The sequence below is a fragment of the Palaemon carinicauda genome, chromosome 2 (assembly GCF_036898095.1).
Source record: "Palaemon carinicauda isolate YSFRI2023 chromosome 2, ASM3689809v2, whole genome shotgun sequence".
NCBI lineage: Eukaryota > Metazoa > Arthropoda > Malacostraca > Decapoda > Palaemonidae > Palaemon > Palaemon carinicauda.
Window position 1 is genome coordinate 6,502,329 of NC_090726.1, and position 17,476 is coordinate 6,519,804.

At 33.5% G+C, this 17,476-nt stretch overlaps 1 protein-coding gene across 3 annotated transcripts in view; it reads right to left on the bottom strand.

Moving 5' to 3' along the window:
* Positions 1-11,572, bottom strand: part of LOC137623143 (rabphilin-3A-like) — a 984,642-nt gene extending 973,070 nt beyond the window's left edge. For all 3 annotated transcript variants that reach the window (XM_068353844.1, XM_068353836.1, XM_068353827.1), the window contains exon 1: positions 11,448-11,572. The gene's annotated coding sequence lies outside the window, so the exon portion shown is untranslated. The remainder of the gene's footprint in view (positions 1-11,447) is intronic.
* Positions 11,573-17,476: the final 5,904 nt, after the last annotated feature.

Genomic DNA, 17,476 nt, shown 5'->3' on the forward strand with positions numbered 1-17,476 from the left:
TACACTCATAAAAATAAATATAGTTCAGTAAATCAATTTCAGCGTAAATACAATTAACCAGTATTAAAACACAAAAATAAAATGTCTTTTGAATCAGAAAATGGTACTTATGATGTTTGTATGTGAAGCTGCAATGTTACTTCAATGTGCCACGCCCATTCGCCTGCACTTTATGATTGATTTCTCAGATAATTCTTATTTGTATATTACTTAGTCATCACTGCACATTTATATTTCGCTGTATTTTGCTCTTGTTTCCTCTCTTTTCGGTTACAACCCTGTTTATGAATGGTCTCTGAAGTCAAAAGAATCTGAATTGCATTAGTTAATGGCAACTTGACATCATTTAAGAAAAGTAGTTTAGTTACTATAAGAAAAAAAAAACATTACTGTAAAGAAATCACGCGCCATCGTAATACTTAAAAAAATAGCAACTTCGAATTAAATGAACTCTGAAATTAATAGCAATATAACGTTTTATTTCCAATAACCACCCATTCTTCATTCCTAGTCAAAATATAATATAATCAGCATTCCAAAGATAATTTCCTTTGAGTTTCTAGTTCTGTCCGAGATATCAAGGATAAACATTTCAATCTTTAAATATATGCAACGTATTTTCGCAAAAAATCAAATGACTGCTAATTTAAAGATTTGCTACAGGTCACTCATGAGCGGCATGGGTAAGGAACATGACAACGTCCTAGATACAAACCGTGAATTATTATTATTATTATTATTATTATTATTATTATTATTATTATTATTATAATCATAAATATCATTATCATCATTTATATTATTAGGTAAATTACAACCCTAGATGGAAAAGCAGGATGTTAAAAGCCCAAGGGCTCCAACAGGGAAAATTAGTCACGTGAAAAAAAGGAAATAAATAAACTATATGAGAAGTAATGAACAATAACAACATTAAAACAGATCTTTCCTATATAAACTATAAAAGGAGACTTATATCAGCCGGTTCAACATAAAAACATTTGCTGCAAGTTGAACTTTTGAAGTTCAATCGATTCAACTACCCGATTGGGAGGATCATTCCACGACTTGATCACAGCTAGAATAAAACTTCTAGAATACTCTGTAGTATTGAGCCTCATGATGGAGAAAGCAAGATACATATGATCAGAGCCCACGCCCATTCTCCACAAAAACTAGGACCAGAAAGGACCAGAAAGGACCAGACAACGGCTGCTAATGACTCAGATGCTAGCAGAAACTATAGGGCTTGAGTGGGTCCAAACTCCCGACTCACAGGTTGCGAGACAAGAGCGTTTCCAATAGGCTACCACAAAGTTTTCCTGATATTCTTCCTCAATGTTGATCCGGGAAATTCAGATATACGGTTCTTATTTTTTTCTATTATTAAAATCATCACTTCACTTTTCTTAATTATATTACGAATGAAAATAAATCTCCATGAGGTCAATAAAGGGTAACTTTCAAATTTGCAGAAACTGTGATTAATAAACTTGATATTGGAATTTCCAAGGGAATTGAATATAGGATCAAAGAACTTCGTTCATATTTAGTGGTTTAAAGGTTTAAGGTTTAAAGGGCGCTCATGAGTGGCAAAGTCAAGTGACAGTGACATTGCTCTAGCTAACAGGACAATACCTTAGAGCCTGATCAACACCCAAGCTAGGACCACGGACGGCCAAACAATGGCCACTGATGACCCGGCAGGCAGACCTATAAGCTCCCCCTAAACTCTTCATCCTTATCTCACACGGATGGTGAGGTTGCAAACACAAGAAACTATCGAGTTTGAATGGGATTCGAACCACAGAGTCCGGTAGACCGCCAGGCAGGGATGTTTTTAATATTCTTAGTCAAGGCATTCTTGATGCTGGGAGCAACTACTGCAATGGAATACCATTATATTTTCGCATAAGCAACCCGGTAATAACATCCGGTTTGAGAGGGAAATTGATTTTTACTAAATTCTGTCTATAGTTAATAGATGTAAGATCTTTAAATCGGAACATCGGTTATCGAGAACCACGATAAAAAAAATCCAATAAGCTCTCTCTCTCTCTCTCTCTCTCTCTCTCTCTCTCTCTCTCTCTCTCTCTCTCTCTCTGGGAGTCCCTTCCTCTTTATGTCTGTCTGTCTCTGTGATGCATATGACAACACTCCCATTTAGAAACTAAATATTATAAATAAAATATCACAACTTGGATCTCTCTCTCTCTCTCTCTCTCTCTCTCTCTCTCTCTCTCTCTCTCTCTCTCTCTCTCTCTCTCTCTCTCTCTCTCTCTCTCTCTGCGTGTGTGTGTGTGTGTGTGTGTGAGGGAATCCTTTGATATGTATGCCTGTCTGTCTGGTTCTGTGATGCATATTTATAGGTAAAGGGTTAAGATAACACTCCCATTTCGAAAATAAATATTGTGAATAAATTATGAATGCAACTTTGATCCGATATCTTTCATCGACCAAGATTCCCCTACGTTCACCATCTCTCTCTCTCTCTCTCTTTAAGTTTCTAAATCTCTGCCAGTTGGTTAGTCTAGATCTGTGTTAGCATAAGGATGGTTTAATCCCATTCAAGCAACCATGCTTCCTCTACTATAGCTAAAGTCTCCAGGATATTCGAAGGTCTATGATGAAAATGATTTTCATGAACAGAAAATTCTAAATTCTAACTTTAAATTTTTAAGTCATTATGTCTTTGTTATTGTGATCGTTACACTTTCTTTCTTGAGAAACGACTATATAAAGGTAATTATCAAAACATTCGGTAAAAATAAATCAAAATACCCATAAAAAACTTTATTTGTTAAATTGGTGAGAGAATCCCCATATACGAGAGAGAGAGAGAGAGAGAGAGAGAGAGAGAGAGAGAGAGAGAGAGAGAGAGAGAGAGAGAGAGAGAGAAGAGTATACTTTCTAGCTCAATACTATTTTTCATACAAAAAATTTACAAATTTACCCTATTAGATTTTTTTTTATTTAAAATATACAAACATAAAATGAATAACTGCTAAACCATAACAACACTCAATTAAGTTAGTCTCAACCATGCTTGGTATTTGAATCAAAATTAAGACTTAGGAGTTAGGACTTAAATTAATTAGTTATATGGACACAATTTACAGCTTCCCATCAAACCTTATCATTATCTAACACTGATCTCAAGAATACGTTTCTATCACTTGTTTCATTTAATAGGAATTTTAGGATCATGTTCCTTCAGTTATTCTTATCTATGCAATGTACAGTAAAAAAAAAATGGCTTCTATTATTTTCGTTGTAAAAATTCAGGATAGCTTTTTATAAGCAGTTTTATGTAGTAATTCTTTAAAATCTAATTCCAAATTAATTATGACCCCTTTGTATCAGCCATTATCATCACGTAATGCGCTATCTAGGGTTGCTGAATTATCTAACGAATTGAATGCATAGAGTTAGATTAATTTATCCCTGTGGCAATTGCTCACGTCAAATTGTCAACGCAGGGTCGACTCGTGTCTCTACGTGTGTGCTGGGCGAGAGCTTCAGAAGGTAGAGAGGGGAAAGGAAGAGAGATTCCCCCTGCCGTTCGCGAATCTCCATTTCTAAGCAAATTTCCTCCACATCTGTTGACAAAGTATCGTAATCCCGAACTTTAATCATGAGATGATTAGCAACCAGGCCGGCGAAGCTCTGGGGATGGAGGAGGAGGTGGAGGAGGAGGAGGAGAGGGGGAAATAACCAAAGGTATCATCACTTCGTAAGTAGGAAAGACTTCCTCCTTCAAGCTGAGAGAGAGAGAGAGAGAGAGAGAGAGAGAGAGAGAGAGAGAGAGAGAGAGAGAGAGAGAGAGAGATACGGTTGGTTACTATGTGCAGCGTATTACCTTTGTTCTATTGAGGTTTTTAAAGGTTTTAAAGGCTACTCATGAATGGTACAGGTAAAGGACAGTGACATTTCTCTAGCAAGCAGGACAATGCCTCAGAGACAGACCATATATCATATCATCAGCGCCCAAGGCCTCTCTCCACCCAAGCTGGGACCAGGGAGGGCCATGCAATGGCTGCTGATGACTCAGCCGGTAGACCCCCAAAAAACCCATCTTCAGCTCACAAGGATAGTGAGGTTGCAGGCATCAAGGGAACCGACGAGTTTGAGAGGAGCTCGAGCCCTAGTTTGTTGAATATTAGGTAGAGAAGTTACCAATAGGCTACAATAACTATTTCCTTTAGTTTTTTTTTTTTCTATCTAAAACCACGTAACCAATCCGAACAAAGCAATTCAGGGGGAACATAAAATGAATAAACGTTAAACCATAGCAACACCCATGAAGACATTTGTCTAAACAGCCACCTATTACTTTATTTCCATTAAGACTAGTCTAATTTGGAAGATTAATATAGTTAACGCCATAAATGCCAATAGTTTGTATGAAAATGTAATTTAAAAAAAAAAAAACGGCATCAATGAAATCCGGGAGAGGGGAAATGTGTGTCCTGGACCTATCCATTGTCATACTTTGAAACTACATTCCTTATAATTTGCATCACGAACTTATTCCAACCAATTTCATGTTAGGGGTAATATGGTGCAAACGATATTACCACTATCTGCATAAGCAACTATCTTGTATTCACAACCAAACTTATCATACGTATTCTCATCATTTATTTATTTCCTTATTTCCTTTCCTCACCGGGCTATTTTTCCCTGTTGGAGCCCTTGGCTTATAGCATCTTGCTTTTCCAACTAGGGTTGTAGCTTAGCTAATAATAATAATAATAATAATAATAATAATAATAATAATAATAATAATAATATCATTGGGCGTGAAACACTGGCCGAAGAATACCAGCGATTGAATTCTGGTACTCAATATAGCTCCAATCAACTACTAATCCTTGAAATACGTTAGTTAAAATGCTCCCCGGATACTAAGAAATGCTTCCCGACAAGGGCATCATAATTAAGGTTAAAACCATCACCAAGGTCAAGACAGACAAAACATGACTTCATGGCCATAATCTAAATATAAATATCTATATCCAACACAGGATGTTGAAAGACGTGCTTCAGAATCACAAAGGCTGTTGTGAAAGTTAAACCACGGAACAATCGATTATTTTCAACGGTCATCCAGACGTTTGCCAACAAACGTTCATCAACTTCTAATGATAATTGAATAATAGCAAATTGGCATTAATCTGCAATGTCTGAATTATGCCACTAACCACATTTAGCTAATTTACCAATATCAGCAAAAAGAACCACTTTAGATATCTCAAGAAAATACGGTTTAGATGATAAATCAGAAAAAAAGGCTAAACGACAACTTAAGAAAATATGTTGCCTCTTCTTTAGACGGTAATGGCGGGTAAGTTTTACTTCTTCTAATATAGTCAAAATGACTACAGGCTAAGAGGTATTGCCAATCATCGAGTAAAGTTATTATTATTATTATTATTATTATTATTATTATTATCAATAGCAAGTTACAACCCTAGTTGGAAAAGCAGGATGCTGTAAGCCCCAGTTATCCAACATGGAGAAATGGCCCGGTGAGGAAAGAAAATACGGAAATGAACTATATGAGACGTAATGAATAAAGATAATAAAATGTTCTAAGATCAGTAACAACGTTACAATAGATACGTCATATAAACTCTGAAGAGAAACTCATGTCCGCCTGTAAACATTCACTGCAAGTTTGATAATTTTTTTTTATCTTTTTATTAAAAAGTTAAATTACATATTCTTTACAATCACAATATTTACAGTATAATCACATTTAATTGCATTTTTCTATAAACAAATCCATCTAATTTAACAATTTACAACATCACACATCTTGATTTTAATTTTTAGTCACTCAAAAACAATAATTTATATACTTTTTGGTGAACATTTTATTCATTCTTTCTTTATGGATATTTTTCAAAAGCCACCGATCATATTGAAATTTACTCTTAAGAAAGGCATCTGTTTCCTCTTTCGTATATCGTTTCTTCTTACTGACCCAAACAGCATATAAATAACCAACTATCAATACAGTGGCGCTATTATAATCCTTTTTCGTCCTATATTTGTAATTGAGCATTAATGTGCTTAAAAAAATTGTCCCTGTTTATATCACAAGTATGAAATAATACACTTTGAAAGTTTGATCATTAGGAAGATCATTCCACAACCTGATCACAGCTGGAATAAAACTTCCAGATTACTGTGTAGTGTTGAGCCTTATGGTGGAAAAGGCAAGACTTTTAAAATTGACTTCTTACCTTGTACTACGTACAGGATAGTACAGTTTGGGAAGACCAGAATGCAAAGGGTGGTCAGAATTATGACAAATATTATGCAACATGCATAACGAACTACTGACGACGGTGCTAAGGATCAATATCAGGGGAGGGAAAAGGAATGACAACAAGTGTTTACCAACAAATTAATATGAGAGAGCCAACTGCTAGATACATTCAACTTCATTCTGTTTATGAGACGTTGAATAATTTTTTTTATATAGGTTAAACTATTATTAAACTTTCAAGCGAAAGGAGGAAAATAAGGGAGCATTTTCTGTAAACTTACTCTTAACTTTACAAAAACTTTAAATGAATTTTGCGTGTTATTTGGTTTTGCATATCAGGCTATTACCGATGTACGACAAAATAATTAATTGATGGAAACGGGAAGGTAAGGAATGAACTACAAGACATCAAATAAAACTGGTCTCCACGACGAATTCGCCAAATTCACATCCTCTCCTCTACAGTTGTTATGCATATAGGCCTAGGCCAATACATTATCATACCTTAATTCGGATTTGAGTCGGGTTCTAAACCGATTGCGCTTACTTTTTCTTTCGTGCAATACTTAAATACTATTAATGGACAGATCGTGGGTATCCATGCTTTTCTTGTTGTGTTAGCATGGACGAAGCTTCTTTCAACATCGTTTAGGACCGTAAGCGGAAATAGAAATATGTTGGTGAATATGATGCCTGGTATGGATAGTGTGGACTAGAAATCGATTGTCGTAAAGGCGAAATTTAAGCACCATGGCTCATAATACAATGAGCGTTAGGTAATGAAGCCAACCTAGGAAACATTAATTTTTGCTACAGAACTTGTGATGCAAATGTAACCCAAAAGTTTAATCTAGGTGATCATGTATAGCAACAATAGAATAATTACATTGTTATGCTACAACTACTAATAATAATGAACTTATTAATAATACCATAATTACAGGAATACGTGCTTCAGCCAGTGGATGTAGTTAAGTAACACGGTAAACAAGTTCATGAATAAGTTATAAAAGATTATAAAAACTCTCGAAACGTTCAAACCAAATCGCTTTACCCCAAATGGATTCTCTCCGGATGAACTAAAATGTCTTTGAGACATCCAAAATCTTTGTAACTCATCACCAGCCACTGTCTGGCCCTCCTTGGTTCTAGCTTGATGGAGAGGAGGCCTAGGCGCTATCATATGTACATATGGTCAGTCTCTAGGACATTGTCGCTGTCCCTTGCTTATACCATTAATGAGAGACCTTTAAACATTAAAGGTAACGTTAATATTAGTAAAAAGTGTAATGAACTGATTTTTGAAAATTGTAGGTCCGAATTATATAATGTATAGTACATAGAACTTGACTCAACCCAGCACATGTTAAAAGCTGGAGGTAGTAACTTATAACTAAAAAAAAAAAATTCAGGAATACAACTATGACCAATTACTTCATATTGGATGCTAGCGATGACAGGATAGCAGACTTCTCTTTATTAAATTTTGGGGTTAGGTTTAGTCAGTACATGGATGAGATGAGTGACCAATAAGCCAGACACTGTCGACGTATAGCCTAATGCCTCTTGGAAGCCATGGTACTAGAAATACGGCTACCAGAAGTAGAAGCATCGGCCTATAGATAGTTAACGTGAGCTAGAATGGAAATTATGTCCGTTACAATGATGGGTTTCGTTTAATCATGTCAGATGACGCCAAATCTGGTTAACATCCGGATGATTGCCAGTTAGAGGCACACTATCTAATTTCCCTTCCACTTGATTTGTTAAAGTTTATATAGTTTATATCTATTTTTTCCTTGTTTTCTTTCCTCACTGGGCTATTTTCCCTGTTGGAGCCCCTGGGCTTATAGCATCCTGCTTTTCCAACTAGGGTTGTAGCTTAGCAAGTAATAATAATAATAATAATAATAATAATAAGTCCTCTGAAAGGAATTAATGAAACTGATAGCGATGCTTACAGGAACAATCCATAAACATGAAACATCTCCAAAAATTCCTTTTCCAGTCCATTTTCTTCCAATTCTTTGGAAATCTATTTCTGCCTCCATTTTCCCAGACTCCTACTTCGTTTAGCAGTTACTGATCTTAAAATATTTTTATATTTACTTATTCATTACTAACATAGTTTATTTGCTAGCCCCTCCTTTATTTCCTTTCCTCCCTGGGCTACTTTCCCGGTTGGAGCCCTAGGCCTTGTTGCTTGGCTAATAATAATAATAATAATAATAATAATAATAATAATAATAATAATAACGCTTAGTTTCAATATCAGACTAGGCCTATAAGAACTTTCCTTCAACATTCAATCACTAGGATACATGTATTTCAGAAAACGGTTGTATCGTCAATCTATGACACATATAGACTGACACATAAATGCATAGGCAGTTTAAAATAAAAACACACAGACATACAACAAGAATAATAGATAAACAAAGACATCCTTCGAGATATGAAAGGACTTGATTGTTAACAAGCAGTGATCACATTACTGGCTATCAACTACCTTATTGAAGTTGTGTCCACGATTCTTGTGAACGGTTACATTGCACTATTCTCTAGAGCAATAGCGTTTATTAACCAAACTTCTCGGCCGGATGTAATCAAGGCTAACCTACCGTTGATAAATTAATCAAGCTACGCGTCTTTAAAGTGGAGATGATAACACTCCATTCATACATCTCTCTCTCTCTCTCTCTCTCTCTCTCTCTCTCTCTCTCTCTCTCTCTCTCTCTCTCTCTCTCTCGTTGCCCTTTCACTTAATTCCCTTTTTGGTAAATTATTCGCAAAGTGTAGCCTACCTCATATTCGATACAAAGGGGTCTTTGTTGCTTGATATCTGATAGTGGATAAATGTCATGTGTGAAGTTACTCACATACCGCCAACTTGGTTTTTAATATTAATTAGTTTCCTAAAACAAGGGTGGCTCCAAATAAAAAAAAAGTTACTGCCACATTCATCTTTAAATTGTTTACAAACGCACACACATTGCTCGTTCAGGAGAAGGACACTTTAAAATCATACCCTTGTTTTCAAGTTTTGGGTAGTGCCATAGCCTCTGTACCATGGTCCTCCCCTGTCTTGGATCAGGGTTCTTCTTGAGGGTACACTAAGGTACACATTGATAATTCTATCGGTTTCCATATTTCCTTTCCTCACTGGGCTATTTCTCCTGTTGGAACCCTTAGCGTTATACTATCCTGATTTTCTCGATAGGGTTGTAGCTTAGCTAGTACAGTAGTAGTATGAGTAGTAGTAGTAATAATAATATATGTGTATATATACACCATGTACATTAGATAAACTAACACATAGACCTATATATATATATATATATATATATATATATATATATATATATATATATATATATATATACCCTGCAGAGATAAACCAAAAGACATAGGCCTATATATGTGTGTACTGTATGTGTGCATAGACATAATCCTTACAAGCTAAGATGCAATCCTGATTTGAAAATGAGAATGCCTTAAGACCAAGGGCTGCAATAGCGAAAGCAACCCATAGCAGAAAAGGAATGATGTTGATGAGCACATAATTTATGTATAAATATATATATATATATATATATATATATATATATATATATATATATATATATATATACATATATACTGCATATATATATATATATATATATATACATATATACTGCATATATATATATATATATATATATATATATATATATATATATGTGTGTGTGTGTGTGTGTGTGGGGGGGGGCAGATCTAGACCTATTTCTGAAGTGTAAAACACAATATGGATATTTTGTGTGTGTGTGTGTGTGTGTGTGTGTGTGTGTGTAGTGGTAGTTGGTAGTAAGTTTGCCAGGGCACCAGCCACCCGTTGATATACTACCGCTAGAGAGTTATGGGGGTCCTTTGACTGGTCAGACAGTAATACATTGACTCTTCTCTCTGGTACGGTTCATTTTCTCTTTGCCTACACATAAACCTAATAGTCTGATTTATTCCTTACATATGTCCCTCTGTCCTCATACACCTCACACCTCTGAGATTACTAAACGAGCTTCTTTCCTCTAAAGGTTAACTACTGCACTATAATTTTTCGTTGGCTACTTTCCTCTTTTAAAGGTAAAAGATACTCTTCAGCTATGGTAAGTAGCTCTTCTAGGAGAAGGACAATAAAAAATAAAACCAATGCTCTCTATTCTAGGGAAGTGCCATAGCCTCTATACCATAGTCTTCCGCTCTCATGGGTTCGAGTTCTCTTGCTTGAGGGTACACTTGGGCACACTATTTTATTTCTCTTCCTCTTGGTTTGTTAAAGTTTTTATAGTTTGTATACGAAATATTTGTTTTAATGTTGTTACTGTTTTTAAAATATATAATTTTTCCTTTTTTCCTTTCCTAATGGGGTTATTTTCCCTGATGGAGCCACTAGGCTTTAGCATACTGCTTTTCCAACCAGGGTTGTAGCCTAGCAAATAATAATAATAATAATAATAATAATAATAATAATAATAATAATAAGAGCCCTATTCTCCAAGTTCAAAATATAATTTTGCCCATCCCTGATTCAATCTGATAGGTGTAACTACTATACAATTGTTGTCCTTTTTACGAGATTGGTATACATAGGCCTACACACTAAGTGATGCAATGGAACATTATTCTGTGAAATATCTTTTGAGCCGTTAAATTAGAAATAACCATGCTAACAACGGCAATCTATAACCTCGTTTGTTTTAACAGCTCCATTGAATATTTTATAAAATGTTAAATAAATTAATTTGTGACACCAGATAACTTATAAACCAAAAAAAAAAAAAACTCTTAAATCAATCTATCAAAACAGTTGAAAGAAATTGAAAAGTATCTTTACTGAGGATTAACCGATTCAATTACAATTACCACAACTAACACTCGTCTCGTTATTAGTAAACAAATAAACATGACATTCCAGTTTTTAAAAATATGGATAATTAGACAAGTGCCCCACACTTGGCTTACTAAGTTGTGCAAAGCAAGTGTGAATCCGAATTTTATCAACAATACATCCGCTGCTACCTTATCAATTCTGTTCTTGGAATTGCGTTATCTGTGTGTAAAAGTTAAAATTATTTTGAGAGAAAGGGACTCATTGCATACCAAATCTCGATAGATTATCATTACTTCGGCTTACCTGAGCGACTACACTAAGCGAAGACGAACACTCCTTTCTAAACACTTGCCAAATACACACTGAAACAACAAGTGTGTGTGTCAGACTGTCAGACACCACCTGAACCGTTCGTTGCCAACGTTCGCCAGAAAAACTATTTTTGGCCGTTATTAAATACAATGCTTATACTATGACACAAATGCAGGCATATTTAACTATTTGATGATTATAAACAAATCAAGATTTAACTCATATCTCATGTCAGTTGCTATTATGATAGGCTAATGTTAAACATCGTTTTGTTAGGCTCACGGCATCTGGTACAGGAAACATTTGTGACATAACTGAATAGTCTTGTTGAATAACATCGCTGCCATGCGTGATGTATAGATTCGAATCAGCTAGTGTTACTATCTCACTAAATTCCAAAGACGGTAAAGTCATTTTCTGTGTTAACAACCTTCCCAAACGCCTGGTCTTATTCATTTTCTGCGGGGTCGAACGCAGGTGTGATGACGTCATAGTAGGTGCCTATTCACAGAAAACGGAGCCAAAATTAATAGGTGGATAGGTATAACTTCTATAAAAGAGGATCAGATTTCTTCATGTTCTTTTTAGTGGATGTGCTTATTTATTCATGATTTCAATCGACACCATTGCTTTTAAACTCGTTGGATCCTTTCACGGTCTAGAGAGTGCAACATTGGATCCCTGTTTTTGGTTACGGATCATTCTGTCTTTGCCTACATATAGTTTACTCTTAATAGTCTGACCTATTCTTGCCACATTCTCCTCTGACAACACGGAGATTACCAAACAATTCATTTTCACTCGAGAGGTTAACTATTGCAATGTGATTGTTAAGTTATTACTTTCTTCTTGGTAAAGGTAGAACAGACTCTTTAGCTATGGTAAGCAGCTCTTATAGGAGAAGGACACTCCAAATTCAAACCAATTGTTCTCTGGTCTTGGGTAGTGCCATAGCCTCTGTACCATGGCCTTCCACTGTCTTGGATTAGAGTTCTCTTGCTTAGGGATACACTTGGGCATGTTGTTCTATCTGATTTCTCCTCTTGTTTTGCTGAAATACAAACACTTTATATGTGAAGGATCTACTGTAATGTTGTTCTTGTTTTTTAGATATTTTGTTTGCTTATTATTGTAGTTAATTTATTTCCTTGTTTCCTTTCCTCAATGGGCTATTCTTCCCTGCTGGAGCCCTTGGGCATATAGTATCTTGCTTTTCCAACTAGGGTTATAGCCTAGCTTGTAATAATAATAATAATAATAATAATAATAATAATAATAATAATAATAATAATAATAATAATAATAATAATAATAATAATAATAATACGTTTTTATTCAGGAAAATGGCAGCATGGTTATTTTGGGAATCATGAAAAATTCTAAATGTCCTCTTTTTATTGGGCTTGATTTTGAAAGAATTCAAGAAGCCACAAACACACACACACATACATACATACATACATACATACATATATATATATATATGTATATATATATATATATATATATATATATATATATATATATATATATATATATGCATATATATTTATACACATAAAATTATTACCAATATCGCTTATTTTAGTAATTCCTTAGATGGATTTGCTCAAATAGGTTACAAAACAAAAACAATATGGATGGCGCTTATAAAATAAGTCTTTCTCGAGGAATACATTTATGAAACATGTAATCCAGTGACCGTGTTGGTAGCTATAACATCAGATGATACATGATCAAATAGTCAACTAAGTGACTGCGATACTTGCCTCGTCAGAAAAAAAAAAAAAGCATGTAGTGCTATTACGAAGCGTTGTTTATGACCCTGAAAGTTAATGGACCATGACAAGTGAAAAAAGGATAGGCTATAAATTAACTTATACATCAGAAAACTTGGAGGTTTACTAAAGTCTTAGAACATGAACTATAGTCCATTTATTTTAGCGAGGCATATTTGCACCGAGAAGCTGGGGTTCCCCTTTAGCTCGGAAAAGTTTCCTGATCGCTGATTGGTTAGAATTATTTTGTCCAACCATTCAGCGATCAGGAAATTTTTCCGAGCTAATAGGGCACCGCTGCGAGTCGGTGCAAATATGCCTCGCTAAAAGAAATGGACTATAGTTATAACTCAAAGAGCTATAAAAAGAATAATAATGGGAATAACACTAATAGACAGAAAACGAACAACATGGATTCGAGAACAAACTTAAGTAGAGGATATGACATATCTGTTTTTGACGTTGTTAATATTTTATATAGGACATATCTGCTTTGACGTTGTTACTGTTTTAGAATGATTTATTGTGAACTTGTTCTCATCATTTATTTCCTTATTTCCTTTCCTCACTGGGTTATTTTACGCTATTGGAGCCCTTGGGCTTATAGCATCTTGCTTTTCCAACTAGGGTTGTAGCTTGGCTAGTAATAATAATAATAATAATAATAATAACAATAATATTCGAAATGGACATAGACAGGACATATAATGAGGATGACAGATAATAGATGGGTATTAAGAATAACAGAATGGGTCCCTAGACATTGCAAAAGAAGCTGGGGGGGAAGGGAGAGAATACGATCGATTGACACTAAGAAGGTTTGCATGTGGGAAGTGGCATAGAAAGACCATGAACAGACCCTTGTGGAGGAACATGTCTCAGGCCTTTGTCCTGCAGTGGACTAGCAACGGCTGTTGCTGATGATGATAAAATTTTCTTATATTTGAGCACAATATATATATATATACATACATATATATATATATATATATATATATATATGTATATATATATATATATATATATATATACATATTTATACATATATGTGTGTGTGTGCTTTGTTGTGTGCGTATAGGTCTACGTGCACTGTATATAGATATATATATAAATATATATATATATATATATATATATATATATATATATATATATACATATATATTTATATATGTATATATATACTGCATTTATATATATATATATATATATATATATATATATGTGTGTGTGTGTGTGTGTGTGTGTGTGTGTGTATGTGTGTGCGTGTGTGTGTGTGTGTCATGTCGACGGATAATGAGACTTCAGAACATGGGTTAATTTTTTCACTTTATTATAAGAATGCTCGTGAATACACTTTACACAGCCAGATACTCTTTAGATGAGTACCATCTTGTTCTAATGATCGCTCGAGTGGTACTGCTTACCCCTCGGCAAGCCAATGCAATGTTGCTCTGCCAATATGCTGAATCGTTAGATTTTGTGGAAATCTCCACTGTGATGGAAATATGTTCTCACCAATAGGCTTACAACACGTCACCTATCAGACTTAACACACGTCACCTATAACAGAGTTCAGTGATCGCGCACTACAATTTATGACAGTCATAGTACTCTAAGAAAGATCATTAATCTCACTGTATAAAAAATACACTTGTACATATTTTTCATACAAGGATTAGGACATATAGATATACATATATATATATATATATATATATATATATATATATATATATATAAATTTATATATATATATATATATATATATATATATATACTGTATATATATACATATATATATATATATATATATATATATATATATATATATGTGTGTGTGTGTGTGTGTGTATGTATATATTATTATTATTATTATCATTATTATTATTATTATTATTATTATTACTTAATACAACCATAGTTCGAAAAGTAGGATGCTATAAGCCCAAGGGCTCTAACAGGAAAAATAGCCCAGACAGGAAAGGAAATAAATAAACTACAAGAGAATTAATTATCAATAAAAATATTTCATTTTATGAACAGTATCAACATTAAGACAAAAATTTCATATATAACTATAAAAAATTAAAAAACAATAGGAAGAGAATTAAGATAGAATAGTGTTCCAGAGTGTACCCTTAAACAAGAGAACTCTAACCCAAGACATTGGGAGACACTGGGAAAGTTCTTTTCCTAGAAGAGCTACTTGTCATAGCCAAAGAGTTTCTTCCACCCTTACCAAGAGGAAAGTAACAATGCACAATTACGGTGCAATATTAACTCCTTGAAGGAACAATTGTTTGGTAATCTCAGTGCTGTCAGGTGTATAAGGGCAGAGGTGGATGTGTAAAGAATAAGCCAGACTATTCGGTGTATGTGTAGCCAAAGGGAAAATAAACTGTAACCACAGAGAATGATCTACTCTATTACTGTCTGCCCAGTCAAAGGACCCAATAACTCTCTATTATTACTATTATTATCATTATTACTGGCCAAGCTACAACCCTAGTTTGGAAAAGCAAGATGCTAAAAGTCCAAGGGCTCCAACAGGGAAAAATAGCCTAGTGAAGAAAGGAAATAAGGAAATAAATAAACGATATAAGAAAAAATTAGCAATAAAACATTTTAGAAATAGTGACATCAAAACAGATATTTGATATATAAACTATAAAAAGATATGTCAGCCTGCTCCACATAGTGGTAGTATAGCAATGAGTGGGTGGTGCCTTGGCTAACCTACTACTTGTATATATATATATATATATATATATATATATATATATATATATATATATATATTTATATATATATGCATATATATATATATATATACAGTATATATATATATATATATATATATATGCATATATATATATATATATATATATATATATATATATATATATATATATGAGTGTGTGGGTGTGGGGGCGGTGATTATGTATGTAACCTATATGTTCGTGTATTTTTGGCATCAATTATTCTAAGCTAACATTTTTTCTAGTTCTCTATGTCTTTTCTTGTCTTCAAGGATAGAATTCTGGAGGAAAAGGCAGACTTTGTGACTGTGCTGCTTCAGTTATTCAACTTCTACTGACAGCTGTTTCAGCTAATAACTATTGGCTTTCCTCAGTGTACCTCTATAAGAAATCATAATCCATATCAAATGGCCTTGCATTCATATAAACGAAAATCAGAAATCTAAATCGCAAAAAAATATGCAAATCTCGAGAAGTTTCACACAAAAATCTATGAAAATACTAACAAAGACACCTGGATCTTCAACGAATCATCAAAATTCAAGTTGAAGTTCCAAAGACCTTATGCTGGAGAAAAATGTTGATTTCCAGCAAAGTCCAACAACTTCAGTTTTTAAGGCTCCAGGATATATTCTGAAGTTATGCTACAGAATGTCCACCTGCTGGAGGGGAGGATATAATCAGAAGAAACTTAAACGTTCAACACAGGATGTTGCTTTCTGATTCTCGGCTCTACTCAACACCATATCTTACGCTATTACTTTTTCTTTCTGATTACTTTTCTTCTCAAGTGGAGTAAAATTACATCTTATTTAGACTAGATCACTCTCTTAAGCTATTGTGTTGCATTTACGCTTTTTTAATAGTGGTTTAAAAGATCAAATTTACTTTGTCGATGTTGATAAACAAAAAAAAATTTCAATATATATATATATATATATATATATATATATACATATATATATATATATATATATATATATATATATATATATATATATATACTGTATATGTATAATACATATATATGTATATATATATATATATATATATATATATATATATATATACTGTATATATGTATATATATATATATATATATATATGTATATATATTTTATATATATATATATATATATATATATATATATACTGTATATATGTATATATATATATATATATATATACAGTATATATATATGTATGTATGTATATATATGCATATATATATATATATATATATATATATATGTGTATATATATCTATATATATATATATATATGTGTGTGTGTGTGTGTGTGTATGTGTATGTATGTGTGTGTGTTTCATTTCTTGCATTTTAAAGCAGGTTCTTTTGATATTTGATGATTATAAAGAAAAACACATTAGTCATTACTTCAACTACTGAGTAATCGATGATTGTCTGGTTAAAAGACGGATGCATTAGCCTTTTCCTTACATTAACTCATATTCTTCATC